The following is a 15,776-nucleotide window of genomic DNA, read 5'->3' as shown; positions in this document are numbered from 1 at the left end:
TGCCACAAAAACTAGCCCAGAAAGCAGCGAGCCGATGTCGGACCTGCGTTGGTCGGCGTGAGCTGTCAGGCTTGCTGTGCGTTTCAGACCCTGGAGGAGGCTCTGGTGGCCTTTGGTCTCGGGCACTTACGGAGGAGCCTCCAGGCAGCAGAAGCTGGTCCTGGACGAGGAGCTGCTGCCCCGAGCACCGAGGGGTCCCGGGCGCGACGCCCTGGCTCCTCCGCGCTGTTCGGGCAGGGCCGCGTTCGCCCCGGCTCCGGGGCCGTGTCCCGCCGGAGGAGCCGCGCGGCCCCGCAGTCTGCCCTGCGCCGCCGGCCGTCACGAGCGTCTCCGTTATCTCCCCTGCCGATGCCTGGCACACGCTTGATGTCTCAGTTCCGGAGCAGAGACGCTGTAGCTGCTATCTGGGAAAGCTCTGTCCCCAAAAATATTTAGTTAGCAGCCATTCACTTAAGTGGAATCGACTTTTTATCGGCCTTCCTCTGTACGGCTGCCACCAGCGACGGCCGCTTCCTCCTTCGCTCCTCGCCGCCTGTCAGCTCGCTCCGCGTTCCTATCGGCAGCCTCCGCGCAGATCGATACGCGCGGCCGTGTAACAGCGCACGCATGGCTGCTCGAGTCGGCAGCGATCGGCCCTTGCCTCCAACAGGTAGCGGCTGTTGGCGGCCGCCCTCGAGATAAACCCTCCCTGCGCCCCGGCCTGCTCCTCTCAACGGGTCTCGGCCAGAGCAGAGCCCCAGTCCCGAGGCTCGCAGGGACGGGGTGTCGGGAGCAGCTTCCCTCCTGCCTCAGCGTATGGGAAACCGTGTTATTGTCCCCGTCCTCTCTGCAGTCTAGCCCAGAAACGCAACGCCATCCAAATACTTTCAAAGGACCCAAACTGAAAACGGTGCTTGAGACTCTTCTGGTTTTGGTTAGGGGCACTGGGCGTGTTTGGAGGTGAAGAACGTGGGTGCTGCTGGGAAGGGGGTGGGATGGGCGCACAGTCCATTAACTGTCTCCCACCGGCGGCAGCCGGCTCCGTGCGCGCTGGCGCTGCAGAGCGCGGCATGCGCGGCGCACGCGGGATCGCGCCGCAGTGCACCGGGGCTGCCGCCCGCTGCACCCCGTCTTCCTGCGCGCACGCGGCACTGCGCCCGTACTGCCCAACGCTCAGCATGGCGATAAAGCAGATTATTTTACCAAAGCATAAAGCGCGCAGCCCTCAGCCATCTGTCCCGTGCGGATACCGCAGCAGAGCAAGGAGACGAAGCGCCGGAATGTCGGCGGGAGCGGCTGCCGCTGCGGAGCTCTGGCGTTCAGGTGCGGGAGGGAGCGGGGCAGGAGCAGGAGCAGGAGCCTTGGTCGGTCGCAGGCCGTGCAGGTCTCGGGCGGTTGCAGCGCAGAGCTGTGACCCCTGCAGCGCCCGCGGCTCCTCCCGCGGCAGCGCCGTGTTTCAACCAAACCAGCCCTCTCGGGCCGCTCTACCTGTGCGCTCTGCAGAGCCGCACAGCCTGCGCGGCTCCTGGGGCTGCTGCAAACTTCCCAGTGAAATGAGTGTTTATTATTACAGGTTTGATGCTGTTCCCAAAAGGACCTAATCAACAAGTAATAAGGCCTCAAGAGAGCAATTAGAAACCTGAACTTTAACTCCCTTATAACCACAGTGCAGAAAGCAGGATTTGTTTTGGCTTTGGGGTATGCAACGCAGTATCTTGCAAGGAAGAACAGGAGCTATCAGAGGGACAGCAAATGCAGGGGGCCGGGAACAAAATTTCTCAAGTGCCTGAAAGACTCATTACCCATTTTGAATTTTTTTAATCCATCAGCAGCCTTCACACTTTTGCCAAGCAGTTGGTATCAGCGGGCTCCTAGCTCGTGGCACGTCTCGATCGGCCGTGCCACGTGCTGCAGGTGCCTCGGTGCCTCGGTGGCAGTTGTCAGCCCTTTGGGGAGGTCCCAGACGGAGCACGCAGGAGATTTCCGTAAGCGCAGGCGAGACTGGAACCTGCTGCATAAACGTTACTGTCAAGAATAATGTAGGTTGTTCCATTTAATTTTTTTTTTCATTTAGAAGACACTGCAAATGAGATAAATTAGCTCAATTACAGCTAGAAAAAAAAAAAAAGAAAGAACTTGAAGAGATGGCAGATCAGTGAAGCATCTCTTGGAAGAGCGTTTTTCTGAAAATCAGCCCCCAGCCTGGATATTTTCAGGAACCTTTCCTTGGAGAAGTGCTAAGTACTCACTCCTCCAATTAAGGTTAATAAGAGCGAAGGGAGGCAGTCAGTTTTTCTGCCAGGCAGCTGCTATATTTGATACCTGAGGCAGGTTTGTGTGGTTTTAGCTTTCAGGTTGCTGCTCTGTCTTTAGGGGTAAATGGAGATTTCCCGGGGATGTGCAGGGCTCGGGATGCCGACAGACTCCACACACACGGAGCGAGCGCTTAGGTCTTTGGGTACCACTCATCTCTATTCCCTATCTGTGCTGTGAGGAAGTTTCCTTAATAAATTAGACCAGATTTGCTTCCACTGGGCCTCTCCAGTGCTAGTGGGTGAGACAGACTCTAAAGCTGTGCTCTATTTATTATTGCGTTTATTTTAAAGCGAACTGGTTTTACTTTGCTGTTCTTTTGCTTTATAGATAAACATTTCCTGACTTGTGGTCAGTCTCTACCTGAAATGCAGAATTTTGGATTTTGTTCTCTTTTGCTTGACCTTTTCATTTATTTTAGCGTTGTGATCTTTTCCGTTAACTTTTGATTCAAGTATGTGGCAGCGTGTGATAGATACCCGGGTTGCTGAGGGGAGTCTGCTGGTGCAGAGTGTCCCAATGCCTTTGCTGGGCAGGGTGCAGGTGCCGCGCGCAGCCCGGTTATCGCGGCAGGTTGTGCGCAGGGACCGGCTTGGTGCCCGTGGGAGGTTGTGGAGCTTCCTGAGGGGCGCTGAACGCCCGTGCGTCGGGGCAGGCTGTGCGAAACGGCCCCCGGCGACCGGCCGGCTCCGACGGGCTCTCCCTGAGCAAGGAAGATCAATGGGGCCCTGGTTCTGCACACGAACTGTGGCAGGAGCGGTCGGCAGAGCCCCCCGAGGCAGCGCGAGGGTCTTCCGAGCCCCACAGTCATTGCAGCAGCCCCTTGTCGGGAGCTTCTGCCTTGCAGAGCTCCTGAGACCGCTCCAACCTCTTGTAGTCTCCTCGTTCCAAAGTTGATGCCTTTTCCTCAACCAGAAACTACTCACTTTTGTTTTATAGAAGTCTTTGCATCTGGGCTGTTTATATGTGAATCTTCAAGGAAACGTTTCTCTCAGTGGAATGCTGAAGTGGAACAGGAGGGTAGCCCTGGCGCTCATGTTGAATGTGGTGGGATTTGCTTAAGATAAGTTTTCCTCCTTGAAATGAGATCGTATTTGTGCCTGGATCAAGCAATTTTGCATCAGTCTTGAACTGATAAAGGTGAAGATCAGAATAACTGCTGCAATATTGAAATGGTAAAATGAGTACAAAATGGCATTTGGCCAGTGTTTATGAATCACAGAATATGATCGTGAAATCATAAAAATAACCACCAAAAGGTAAATAAATTACCCAGCCTACTACTTATTTTCATGTACAGTTTGACACAGAAGCTGAAGCCATGAATGATTTATACCTGTTTTAACAATAATACTCATTTTCCTGAAAGATGGTCAGCACTAAGGCTGCTGTGGGCACAACGCCAGCTATTGAAAGGTTAATGTCTCGGCAGCAATACATTAAATTAGGAATTATACCAGTCCCAAAATGGAGGGTTATTAGCTCAGTATGTTTAATTAGCCCGGCTCGAACTTTGCCGCCTGCCCATCGCTAATGCAGGGCCGCGCGGTGCCGCCAGCCTGCGGTGCCACCAGCCTGCGGTGCCCTCGGCGCGTCCCGGGCGCGCGGCCGCACGGGGGTGACGCAGGGCACGAGCGCGGGCGCCGCGCGCGGCTCTGCCGCGGAGCTCTGCGGGGCAGGGCCCGTCTTGCCTCACTTGTCTGCCTCAAATGAACAAAAAGTGCATTCTGTTCGTTTCCTAGGATTGAAAAAGAGAGGTGCCATGCGTGACCCTAAGTACTTATCCATTGCTGCTGAGAGGGTGGTTTCCTGGGGGCGCGTGAAGGCCTGTGGTCCGGAGAGTGCCCTGGAAAGGGGTGTGCAAACACGCCGAGATCCGGGAGGCCAAACACACAGGATTTTTAATTCCTGTTTTTGTAGCGAGGGGAGTTTGCTCGTATTTAGTGCAGACTCAGCACAGAGCAGGGCAGCCTCCACTCGCTTACACTGCAGTGAAGAGAGGGTTTATTCATGCCCATCCCCAGAATTAAAAGATGTTTTAACTTGCGAGGGAAATTGGTCAAGTAGTTACCAATTCGTTCCCAAACTTGTTTGCAAGAAGTGGCCTCTTTGAGCCCACTGGCCTCCAGGTGTCCACGTTTCTTTACGTTGTGACAAGCAGAGGAAGTTGGAAGGAAGGAGCCGGCGTGGGGCGTGCGCGGGAGTCGCGCGGCTCTTTCCTTCGTGTCCTTACGGGCGCTCTTTCTCCTCCCCTTCCTCTCCTTGTGTTTGGGGAGCAGGGCCTGGCCGGGATAGCAGGGACGTGTAGGGGCTGTGCGAAGGCTGCGGACACAGATGGGGAGTGAACGGAGGGCAGAGGGATTGGGGGAGCTGCAGCGCGTGGAGAGCACGAGATGGAGAGAAGCGCCGGGGTAATTCCTCGCCCACGTGCGGCGCTGGGCTGCTGCGTTGCTGTAGTTCTGCTCACAGAGCAGACACAAGAAGGAGCTCCCGGCCCCGAAGAGCTAATCACAGCCTTGCAGCAGAGGCAGGCCGCAAACGCACCGGGGCACACGCGGCTCCCTGCGGACCTGGAAGTGGAGGGAAAGGCGGAGGATTCGGGAGGGATCGAGTGGAAGGGCTGTCCTGGGCCGGGCTGCGCTCGGCTGGACAAGGAGGGCCAGGCGGGACGTCCCGTCCCGGCGGGGTGACCTGGGGCGGCCGCGCTCGGCACTGCGGCCGCCGGCAGCAATAGCAGAGTTGTTTTCCAGCACAGTTATTGCAGTTTCAATTGCAGTTTTATTCCAAAAGCAAATTCCAAAGTTTTATGTCCATAAAGGTTTAGACATAAACAAAAAAGAAGTCAGGAAAGTGGTATGTACTTGTATAAACAGTTCCGCTTCATAATTAATGCTGGAGATCAGGGGAGCGGGGCTGCCTGTGCATGTGTGGTCACTCAGATTTACTGTTGGCCTTATTAAAACCTAGTTCTGCAATAATTTTATGCCCAGGTAGGGGCAGAAAGAGAGCAGGATGCCCCCAAGCAACCCATAAATAGCATGGTGAAGACAAAGTGTTTATTACTTAGCTTCACAAAGGCCCTGTAAGTGCTCTCCCAGGGTATGTGTACTTGCACCCCAGATACCAATTCTACAAATTAGTATTATTTCTTAAAATACTATATAAACAGCAGCCATTTGAATACTTGATTTCATCAGACAGAGAGTCCCACGTGGAAAGGGCAATATCTTCCCTTCCCGTTTGCAGTGTGAGAAGCGGTTTTTAGCACCTGGCTCTTTATGTCCCTGGCAGTATCATTACCGGGAAGAAAAACAAAACCCCTCCAGGGTCTGGCCTGTGCAGAGCACTTGGTCCTGCAGGATCTTGTCCCTTCTCATTGCCCCGTCCCACCTTTCGTCCTTATCCTTCCAGTAAAGCGGTCGGCCTTGGCTCCGAAGAGGCTGGAGTGGAAAACACTGTGTTTGAAAGAGGAACTCTGGGCCTTGAGCTTTCCATTTATCCCTGAAATGTGCTATTTTGGATCTTCTGCTTAATGCTTTAACTGACTGTGCCGTAAATTACTTCATGACTGAGACGCGTAAGGCCTGTCGGGGAGAGGAGATCCTGCCAAGAGAGTTTTGGGACGTCCCCATTTTTTATGAGCAGAAAAGCCAGAAAGTGAGTTCAGCTCGAGTGTTTGCTAATGAGCACTTATTGCATCATTCTGTGTCCTACAAATATAAATTGTCCAAAAAGCTCTTTTAATAATACTTGGAAAGTTGATCAGATTTTTGGACTCGTTTTTGTATTGCATTTCACAAAGAAAAAGGTGCCTTAGTTAACAGAATAGCAATAAAACAGGGTGAGAGAGTCCCCTAAAACAGTCATTAAATGACAAAATAGTTTTCCTAGGCAAAATAAAACCAATAAGAAGGATATTTCCGGATTTTCAGGGTGAAAAGGAAGCATAGCATCCCTTGGGAAGGTTCCTGTTTCTCGTGTTCGGTGTGGTAAAGCTGTGCTCTCATTCCTGAGCGTTGCGGGTACCTCCTGTGACATCCCGATGTTCTTCCGCGAGGACAGCGCCCTGGCCCGGCGCTGGCCGCGCTGCGGACGCTGCGGACGTTCCGCTCTTGATCAAACCTGCTCGGGATGCTTCGGCTCTGCCGAGTTAGTCGCACCGTAGTGGCGAGGCCGAAGGCTGCGGGCGCATTCGCTGCAGCTGCCCCAGCCGGGCCTTTGGGACGGGCAGCAGATCTGTGCTGGAGTTGGGCCCCCCTTCCCAGACCCAGATCCCCTGGTGTTTTTAGGCGCCTAATACCATTGATTTCATCCTTTTTTTGGCCAAGGTTTTTACAACCCCCCCAAGCCATTTTTGAGGTCGTGCTCGCGTGCTCTCGGGCCGTTTGCTGCAGGGACCTCGTGCAGCCTGGTCTCTTGCACAAGCAGTCGGCTCCCAGAGCCGTTCGGGAGGGCCGCGGCCTGCTCTGCGCAGCGCCCGGCTCGGGCAGCGTCTGCGGTGCGGCCGCTGCAGGCCCTGGCTCCGCTCCCCACGCAGGAGAGCCGGGGTGCGAGCGCAGGGAGCTGCGCGAGGGGCCTCTGCGTGGCCACCAACGCCAGATCGTTCTGTGCCAGCGCTGAGAGGGAAAACCCTGCTGCCTCTTGTGTAACTTCTGCAGCTTCTTCATTTTGGTTGCAACTTCCCTCTTGCGAATACAAACTCTTTGAGATTTAGAAAGCAGAAGGAAGGACCCTTTCGGGGCTCCAGTTTGCAGCTGTTTTTATTGCCAGGACGTTAACGCGCACGGGCGGCATCCAGAAGCCCCTCGACGTCTGGGCCGCGGCGGCCCTGCCTCCAGGTTCACAGAAGCATTTAATACCTGAGACACACTTTTTCTACACAGCTTTTCTACGTGTGATCCTATCTTTATTATTCTGACAAGACAAAAACCACTTCTGTCCCTGCTCCTGCACGCTACTTTTTAATTAACAACTGATGTATTTAGCTTGCCTACCTTCCTCCAAGCGTGCAAAGCGCCGCACGTGGGGAGGAGAGTCCCCATCTGAGCGCAGGGAGGCCGCGGCAGGGAGGCCGTGTGAGCAGCAGGCAGGGCAGCGCGCCGGCCGTGCCGCGCCGTGCTGTGCCGTGCCGTGCCACGCTGTGCCGTGCCGCGCCGTGCCGCGCCATGCTGTGCCGCGCCGCGCCGTGCCGTGCCGTGCTGCGCCGTGCCGCGCCACCCTCGCGCCACCGCTCCTGTGCGGCCCAGCGCCCGCTGTGACCATCCGGGCTCTGACCCGGCGGCTCCCGGGAGCATCCTGCATTCCCGCCTCTCCATGGCCGCTTCTTTCCACCTTACCAATGGTTGCCCATAGGGCCCGGTGGTTAGAGGAGCTGCGTCTCTAGCGATCCCGTGCGGATGCCATTCCCTTTGGAGATGCCATTCCCGTGGGGAATGCAGTTCCTGCAGGTGACGCTGTTCCCATGGGACACCATTCCCACAAGGAAGACGTTCCCACAGGCTGCACCGCTGCTGGGCTGTACCTTGGCCCTCTTGCAGTCCAGGCCCAAGTGGTTAAAGCGCTTATTAAAGTGCTAATGTCCGACAAGTGGAATCCCACCCCCAGGTAGAGGGGGTAACGAGTTCACACCTAACTAACGGGGACTTAATAGAGTCTCTAATGGGCTGCTGCTCCCCCAAGGGTTTACGAGCAGCCGGGCAGCGCGGGGGGGCGGCCGGCGCGGCCCTTGCTCCGCTCCGACGGCTCCAGCTCCCTCTGCTTTGCCAGGCCCTTCCCAGGGACCTCGTCTCTCCACCTTTCTGCAAGGAAAAATAAACAGTTTGAGGCTCCCGTGTCTTTATTAAACATTTCCTTTAAACTGCATACTTTGGCAGCGCGCCCGAGCGCACCAAGAGAGCTCACGCTGCGTCGCCGGAGCCCCGCGCGCTCCCCGGGCCGGATGGCGCGGGGCAGCCGGGAGCCCCGTGCCGCGAGGCGGGCGCCGGGCGGGACGCGCAGGACGCGGCGTCTCGGCATAGCGGCTGCTCTGCGGAGCCGCGCAGCGGTGCGGGGCTCTGACCCTGCGCCTGGTGCCCGCGGCGGGCAGGGCTGGCCATGGCCACAGCGTCGCGGTGCGACACTGCAGAGGGGTCCGTGTGCTGGTGCATTGGGTCCACGTGCCAATGCCCCTGTCTGTGTGCCGCTGCAGCACTGTGTGTGCCGCTGCAGCACTGCGTGTGCCGCTGCGTGTGCCGCTGCGCTGCTGCACATGCCGCTGCACTGCTGTGTGTGCTGCTGCACCGCTGCATGCGCCGCTGCAGCGCTCCGTGTGCCGCTGCTCCGCTCCGTGCGCTGGCGAGGCCGGCGGGCGGCCGGGCCGCGCGGAGCCGCCCTGACGTCAGCGTTTCCGCCTGGCGCTCGCAGGTAAACACTCCAGGAATAGCCGGCAGGAAGCGGCGCGGCCGGAGCAGCTCCGCGACACCCTTTCCCTGCCACTGTGCCCCGCCGGGTGCGAAGGCAGGCGGATGGGGGAGCCAGGCCTCTGCCATGCCGCGATTCTGGAAATGCTGAGCCCGTTTCGGAAACGCGTTCGTGCCGGCAGCTTCGTGCACACCAGCGTGGCTGGGGTGCCGGGATACGCTTCCCCGCTCGCCCCTTGCTCCTGCGGTCCCCTCTGGACCGTGGCCCTGCGCGGGGCCTTGCCAGCGGCCGGGCTGCGTGGCGGCCGCTGCGTCAGGACGGCGCTGGGGCTGCCGGGCTCCCCGGAGCCGCCCGCGGGCGCCCCAAGCTGGGAGCAGAAGGGCGCCCTGGGCTCCCCGCGGGCCCTGGCGCGGTGAGCGGCGCGGTGAGCGGCGCGGTGCGGGAGGGAGCGGCCGTGCGGCCCCGCCGCCGCGGCGCGCCCGGGCTGCCGCACGGCTATTTTTTGAAGCATTATGTAATGGGGCTGCGCGGTCGGCGGCGCTTCCTTAACAAGGCTTGCAGCACAGCCGCCCCGCGGCCGCAGCCAATCCGCGGCGCTCGCGGCGGCGCCGGCGCACGCTCGCTCGCTCGCAGCGAGCCCGCTGCCGAATGCCGGCAGGAGAGGAGGAAGCGGGGCTGGGAGCAGACCCCGCGCTGCACGCGGCTTCCTGCGGCCGCGCGCCGGCCTCCGCGTCCGACCGCCCCTCCGTGCCCTGCTCTTTGCGGCGAGGCCGTGCGAGGGGCGAAGGCCGCTGTGCCTCTCCGCAGCGAGCCTGACCTCCTGGGTGCAGGCCACCAGCTGCCCCGAACCCTCCCCGGCACCGGGGAGCCTTGCACATGCAGGACGTGTTTGGCTGTGCACAAAATGGCCTGTCGGGGTGTTTGCTGCCCGCCCGGCTGTGGGGTGCTGGGGCGCCTTGTGAGGAGCCGGGTGCCGGGTACCCCTGCGGGCCCAGCCGCGGTGCCGGGAGCCACCGTGGGCGCCGGTGCTGGTGCTGCCGCGGGCCCTGGTGCCGCCGCGGGCCCCGCGCCCGTCCTGCGCGGCCGCACTGCTGAGTCACCGCTTCCTGTTTGCGAGCGGGAGCTGCGAACGCGCGAGCTCCCCGGGCCGGCGCCGGGGCCACCCGTGCTGGGGTGCAGCAGGCCGGCCTGGAGGCCTCGCCGCGGCCACGCGGGCCGCGACGCCGCGGGCAGAGGGGCCTGACGGCTGCGAGCGAGTGCCATGTGCGTGGACAGCCATCGTGACGCTGCATAACGGGGACAGCCCGGGGTGCCGGGGCCGGTGACCCGCTCGGGGCGGCACTGCCAGCCTCTCCTGCCGGCCGCCCGGAGCCAGCGCCGCCGCGGCAGTGTCGGCCTCGGCGCTGCTCTCCCTGCGGTTGTTTCCGAGCTGCCGCCCCTGCGCTTGTGCCGGCCTTGCCGTGGTGTTCACCTGAACTGGCCCTTTAGTGCAGGAATTAGAGGAATGAGAGGCTCTGCAGGTTGCGTTTTGGTGGAGCACAGAAAATGTGCTCAGAAATGCTCTTTTCTGGACCGAACCTGTAGTTGTTTCCAGCTAAAACAAGAATCTTTGTACCACTATCAAACTGATTCTTCTACTTTATTTTTTTTTAATCCTGATACAAACGTAAGACTGGCGTAGAATGATGTATTAGGGGAAAAAGCAAACCCCCCAGAATCCCTCCAAAACAACCCACGTCGTTCCAAGGAATACCCGGAGGGGCCGACGGGCGCAGCGGCTCTGCCAGGGGCACGGAGCGCTGCCGGCCGGGCCGCAGCCCACGGGCTCCCCCGGCACCGCTCGTCCCTGGGCCGCATCCACGGCGGGGCCGCGCGAGCCCCGCGGCAGCCAGGGCAGCCTCCGTGGCCGCACATGTCGGGGGCGCTTACGTTAAACACGGGCCCGAAACGCGCGCGGGAGGGAGCGACTCCCCCGAGACCCTGTCGGAGCGGCTTCACGTCTTGGCTTTGCGATTCCCTATAGGAAAACACACAGCCCCCCCTTTGCACCTCTCGCAAATTTGCAGCAGTAAGAACCTCTCCGTGCACGTGTGTTTGCACACACACATGTATGAAGGGGCCGGGGTGAGCGGCGCGATCGAGCGCAGCCGGAGCCGCTCCGCCGCGGCCTTCCTGGCCAGCACAACAACCCACCCCGAGGGAGCGTCTGCAGGGGCGTCACAAGGGAACGGGGGGGACAGCGGGGACGCGCTCCTGGCTGCAGGTCCCCCTTGGGGAAGGGGCCCGAGCGCCCTCGAGCCAAGTTACTTTAATCACTGCATTGACACACACCGAATTCAGGGACACAACCTGCTCACCAGAATTCTCCTCAGCGCTGAAAACATTTCTCTTCCCTTTCTAATTCTGGGGGATTTGTAATTTTATTTTGTAACTTATTTCTGTCTTTTCCGTGTAAGATGTTTCCCAAACACTTCGTTTTATTGTGAGATTTGTCATTCAAAATAGTTTTCTCAGGAAATTACCACGACAGTGATTTAATTGTTTAATTAAGACCCGACATTGATGTCAACACCAACACAAGAGGCACGAGGTGCTGCTGGTGCTCAAGGAGCGCGAGCGCGAAGCGGCCGTGGAGCGGTGCGAGCGGCCGCGCGCCCGGGAACCGTGTTCAATATTTATCAGGTTAGCGGGTCCTAATTAAATGCCAAGACTTTTTCTTCCTTTCCTTAAAAAGGAGCGAGAAAAAAAAAAAGAAAAAGTAAAAAAGGGAAAAGGACAAAAAAAAAAAAAAAGAAAAAGAAAAAAGCAAACATATTGCAGGTGTTTGCTTCCATGGCAAACCTGCTTGGTCACCTTGCATTACGGCCTGCAAGAAAGCTGGTTCATATGGAAAAAAGACCCAGGGAGCTGCAGCGAGGGCAGTGACGGCGCGCGGCCCCGGCCGCCCCCTCCTCCCGGCCCCGCTCCGCGCTCGCTCCGGCCGCGGCCGCGCGCAGGTGCCCGAGGGGCCGGCGGTGCCCGAGGGGCCGGCGCGGCCGCCCATGTCCCCTGCCTGGCGCTGCTGCCGTGACCGGGCGCCGCGCAGGCCGCTGCCGGCCTCCCGCACCCCTCCGAGCTTACCTGGGCCGGCGGGGCCGGGGCCGCGCGTGTCCCTTGCCAAGGAGCGGGGAAGGCGCCGGCGCCGCCGCGCTGCCCCGCGCGGGGTGAGTGGCAGCCTTGATCATCTGGAGCCACTTCAAGGACTCCGGCCTTCTGCGCTTTGTTCTGGCTCTTTAGACATATTTCCAAGAGGCACAAAGCTGCATAAATGGATGATATTATAGAGAGGCTTTTTTTTCTAAGCAGGATTTTTTCCACAGTGATTTTTCAAGCCTGAGTTTTAAAATACACCCTGAACTTTTCTCTCGCCGCGTGCTGCACCCCTGCGTCAGCGTCCAGCGTGCGCCGCGCAGAGCGCCCAGGGACCCCGCGCGCTGCAGAGGGGGTGCCGGTCCCCCCGCGTCGCGGACGAGGCGCCGGGCGGGCGGCAGGGCCGCGGCTCCGTGGTGCTCGCCACCGCGGCCGTCCCCACGCGGCTCCTCTGCGGCCCCGCGCTGAGCGGCTCGAGCGGCGCGACGGACCCGCCGCGACCCGGGCGAGGGGTTTCACAGCCCCGAAACCTTCCAGCAAACGGGAACTTCCCCCGAAGGCACCAGTATTGCCCCCAGCTGCTCAAAATAACCCCTAAGCAGAACTACACATTTCTGGGCATGAACACGAGATAGCTGCAAGACAAAAAAAAAAAAAAAAATAGGGTTAATCTAATAATTCAGCTGTCTTTAACACGGTTCCTAAGGGAAAAAATCTGTCGCTTTTTCCTGCGAACCCGACACTGTTCCGAGAGCTCTTTCTGCTCCGCACGGAGGGACGTTGAAGCCTCAAGCCCTGCGCACGTACGAGCAGGGCACGAGCACCAGCAGCGAGGGCGCCCGGGGACGCCAGGCTGCAGCCAGGGCCCTTCCTGTATTTTAGCACTTTTTGCCCAAAACAAAGAAATCTGAAGGGAACTAAATTTCCTAGACGAGAAACACGTACCCACGTGCGAGCGTCGTGCCTGGCAATTACCGGACAAATTATCCCCCGAGTCCTGGGGTTTGCTCTGCTCTCCCTGCGGAGCGTCAGCCGGCTCGTCCCGCAGTCGCTGCTCGCCTCCCTCGCGCGGCCTCTTTCTGCAGGAGTCCCTGGTAGCCACGGGGGCTTCTCCCCTTTGCAGCATCGGGGCGAATCCCTGTGGTGCCCTCGTTCCTGTCCCCGTGGCGGGGAGAGCAGCCACATCCCAGGACTTGACCCGCGCATCGCCGCATAACAGCCCGGGAATGCCGGGGCGGCCGCGCTGCGGGAACGCGGAGCCGCCGCGGGAACGGCGCGTTTGGTTTGTGTTAGCTGCCCAGACAGATGCGCCCCGGCATGTTTGCACTTATGGGATCCATATGTTGTCATGGGAAATTAAAGGAGGGCGGCACAGGGAAGGCGAGGGCGGCTGCCGGAGCCCCGCGCTCGCTCCCGCGGCTGGCCGGCCGCAGAGCTGCCGCGCGGGGCCCCGCGGGGCGCACGCAGGTGCTGCGGGAGCCTCGCGGCCGCCCCCGCGCCCGTCGGGGACACCCGGGAGCCCTGCGAGCAGCAGGTCCTGCCCAGGGTCCCCGCGCACGGGGACAAACGCAGAGGCACGAACGCATCTCGTGGGTTTAGGGGCAGCGCTCCAGGCGAGCCGGAAGCCTCCCCGCGCAGCGAGGTGCCCAGCACGGCCGGGCAGGACGGCCCCCGCGCGCCCCTCGCAGCGCCGCCCGCGCCCCCCGCCCTGCCCCTCCGTCCCGTCCCGTCCCGCCGCCGGGCTGGCCAAAACCTGAAGTGCCCTCCCTGCCCCGTGCCGGGGAACCGGGAAAGCCTGACACGTATCAGTAAAAACACGAACTAGCAAACATGCAGTTTATTACCTTGCAGTACAAAACACATCTACATTAAGGCTCTCCCGAATGGAAAAACTGACGGCAACTGTGCTCCTCGTGCAAGGCTACAAAACAAACCAGGAAGTTAATTACTTGGGTTAGTATAAAAAATAATAATCATAATAATAAAAATCAAAAAGCTTCTTTAGATTTAAAAAATATTAAAAAGGAGAAGAATTAATTCAGCTGCATTTGTGTCAGTAATAAAAGAGGCTGCTGGAAGACGAAGCCGGCGTATTCCCGAGCCCTGGACCGAGGCTCCGTGGCGGTTCACCTCCCAATTCCGGAGCCCACGTTCCCAGTTATATTTTCCATCCAGGCTGCAGTAGGGAGGGAGAAGTGACCAGCGGCTGCGAGTTAAAGATTTTTAAATAATAACCACAGCTGGACCAGAACTGAAAGGGAAAGACATTACCATAACACCCGAGAAATATTTATTTAGTGAAACCTCGGGTTCTGGGGGGACTGCAGGAATGTTGCATCCTCTCCTAAAGGAAAAAATAATAATAATAAAAAGGGGGGAAAAAGCGGGGGGGGGGGGGGGGGGGGAAGAGGAGGAGGTGGGGGGGAGCAAAGAGAAAGCAAGAAAGGAAAAGGCAGCGGCACAGCCGCCTCCCGGAGCTCCCCATTGTGCGGGGCTATAGAGAGCCCCGGAATGGCATTAAACTCACAAAAGGCGCATTGTGCGCGGGACAAAAAAGCCCCTTCGCCTACAATAACTTTTAGCTTCTTATTTTTAGAGGAGAAAAAAAAAAAGAAAAAAAGAAAAAAAAAAAAAAAAAAGGGAAGAAAGGGCCCCCTCCCCGGGCGCTGGCCGCGGGCGCGGGGGGCAGCGCGGGCGCGGAGCCGCCGCCGGGGGGCGGGAGCGGCGGCGCCGCCAACTCGCGCTCGCTCCGGCCGCAACTTTCCCGGCAAGTTGGCGGCGGGGCCGGGGGGAAGGGGCCGCCCCGGGCCGGCCCTGCGCGGGGCAGCGCGGAGCGGAGCGGGGCGGCCCCCCGGGCGGGGCGCGGGGCAGGTGGCCCCGGGCGCCCCTGCGCGGAGCGGCGCGGAGCGGGGCGGCCCCCCCGGGCGGGCTGGGGGCCGTCGCTCGCCCCAAGTTTCGGCGGCGCCGCCGCTGCCGCCGCGCTCCCCCCGCCCGCTCCTGCGCGCTCGCTCCCTCCCCGCCGCCTGGGCTGAATCTTATTGATCCAGAAGGTGGCTAATTAGCCCTTCCCGTCGTGCCTGGGTAATGAGGCACATGCGCACTGCACTAATCAGCCATTTTTTGCAGGAAACTAATTAGCAGAATAAAGATCCAAAGAGTTTTTTTTCTTCCCAATCATCAGATCTGAGTCCGGGCGCTTCCTGCTCCGGCGACCGCCAGCCCCGCCGCCCGCTCCGCTCCTGTGCGCGCCCCTCCGCGCCGCTCCGCTCCGCGCCGCCGCTCCGCGCCTCTCCGCTCCTCTCCGCTCCGCTCCGCCCCGACCGCCGCCGCCGCCGCTGCTGCCGCCGCCGCCCGCGGCCCCCTCTCTCCGGGGGGCTGCAAAACTCCCCGACGACGATGCTGCTGCTGGGCGGCAGCGGCGGCGGCGGCGGCTCCCGCTCGGCTCCGGCTGCCCCCGGCTCCCGCTGCTGCTGCCCCGGGGCCCCGCGGCGGAGCGCGCCGCGCCTGCAGCCGCCGCAGCCTGCATGGGCTCCGCGCCGCCCGCGCCGCCGCCCGGCCCTGAGAGCGCCGCCGCCGCCGAGCAGCGACCGCGTAAGTGGCAACTTTTCCGCGCGCGCCGCTCCTCCTGCTCGGCCGCCCGCGCTGCTTTGCATGGGGCCGGTCCGCCCCCCGGCGCGGGGCTCCGCGCCGCTCCGCTCCGCCGCGAAACTTTGTGCGGCGCCGGGCGCAGGTGCCGCCGCCCCCGCCCGCGCCGCGCGGCTTTGTGCGCGCCCGCGCAAGGGGCACCGACCTCCGCCATCTGCATAATCGATGGGGCGGCCCCGCGCCGCGACCCCCGCGCCGCGCTCGCACCCGCGGGACCCCGCGCCGCCCCGCACAAAGGCGGCGGGCGGCCCGCGCAGCCCCGCGCAGCGCCCGGCCCGCGGCGGCGCCCGGGGCAGCGGCCGCTTCTCGGC

At 60.7% G+C, this 15,776-nt stretch overlaps 1 protein-coding gene across 1 annotated transcript in view; it reads left to right on the top strand.

Moving 5' to 3' along the window:
• Positions 1-15,391: 15,391 nt before the first annotated feature.
• Positions 15,392-15,776, top strand: part of ZFHX3 (zinc finger homeobox 3) — a 124,691-nt gene continuing 124,306 nt past the window's right edge. The window contains exon 1 of the mRNA XM_088526206.1: positions 15,392-15,411. The gene's annotated coding sequence lies outside the window, so the exon portion shown is untranslated. The remainder of the gene's footprint in view (positions 15,412-15,776) is intronic.

Source organism: Tinamus guttatus, unplaced genomic scaffold, assembly GCF_059628265.1.
Source record: "Tinamus guttatus ecotype Peru unplaced genomic scaffold, ASM5962826v1 Tinamus_guttatus_pri_ptg000244l, whole genome shotgun sequence".
Lineage (NCBI taxonomy): Eukaryota > Metazoa > Chordata > Aves > Tinamiformes > Tinamidae > Tinamus > Tinamus guttatus.
Note: the sequence above shows the minus strand (reverse complement) of the source record. Positions and strands in the feature narration are given on the sequence as shown.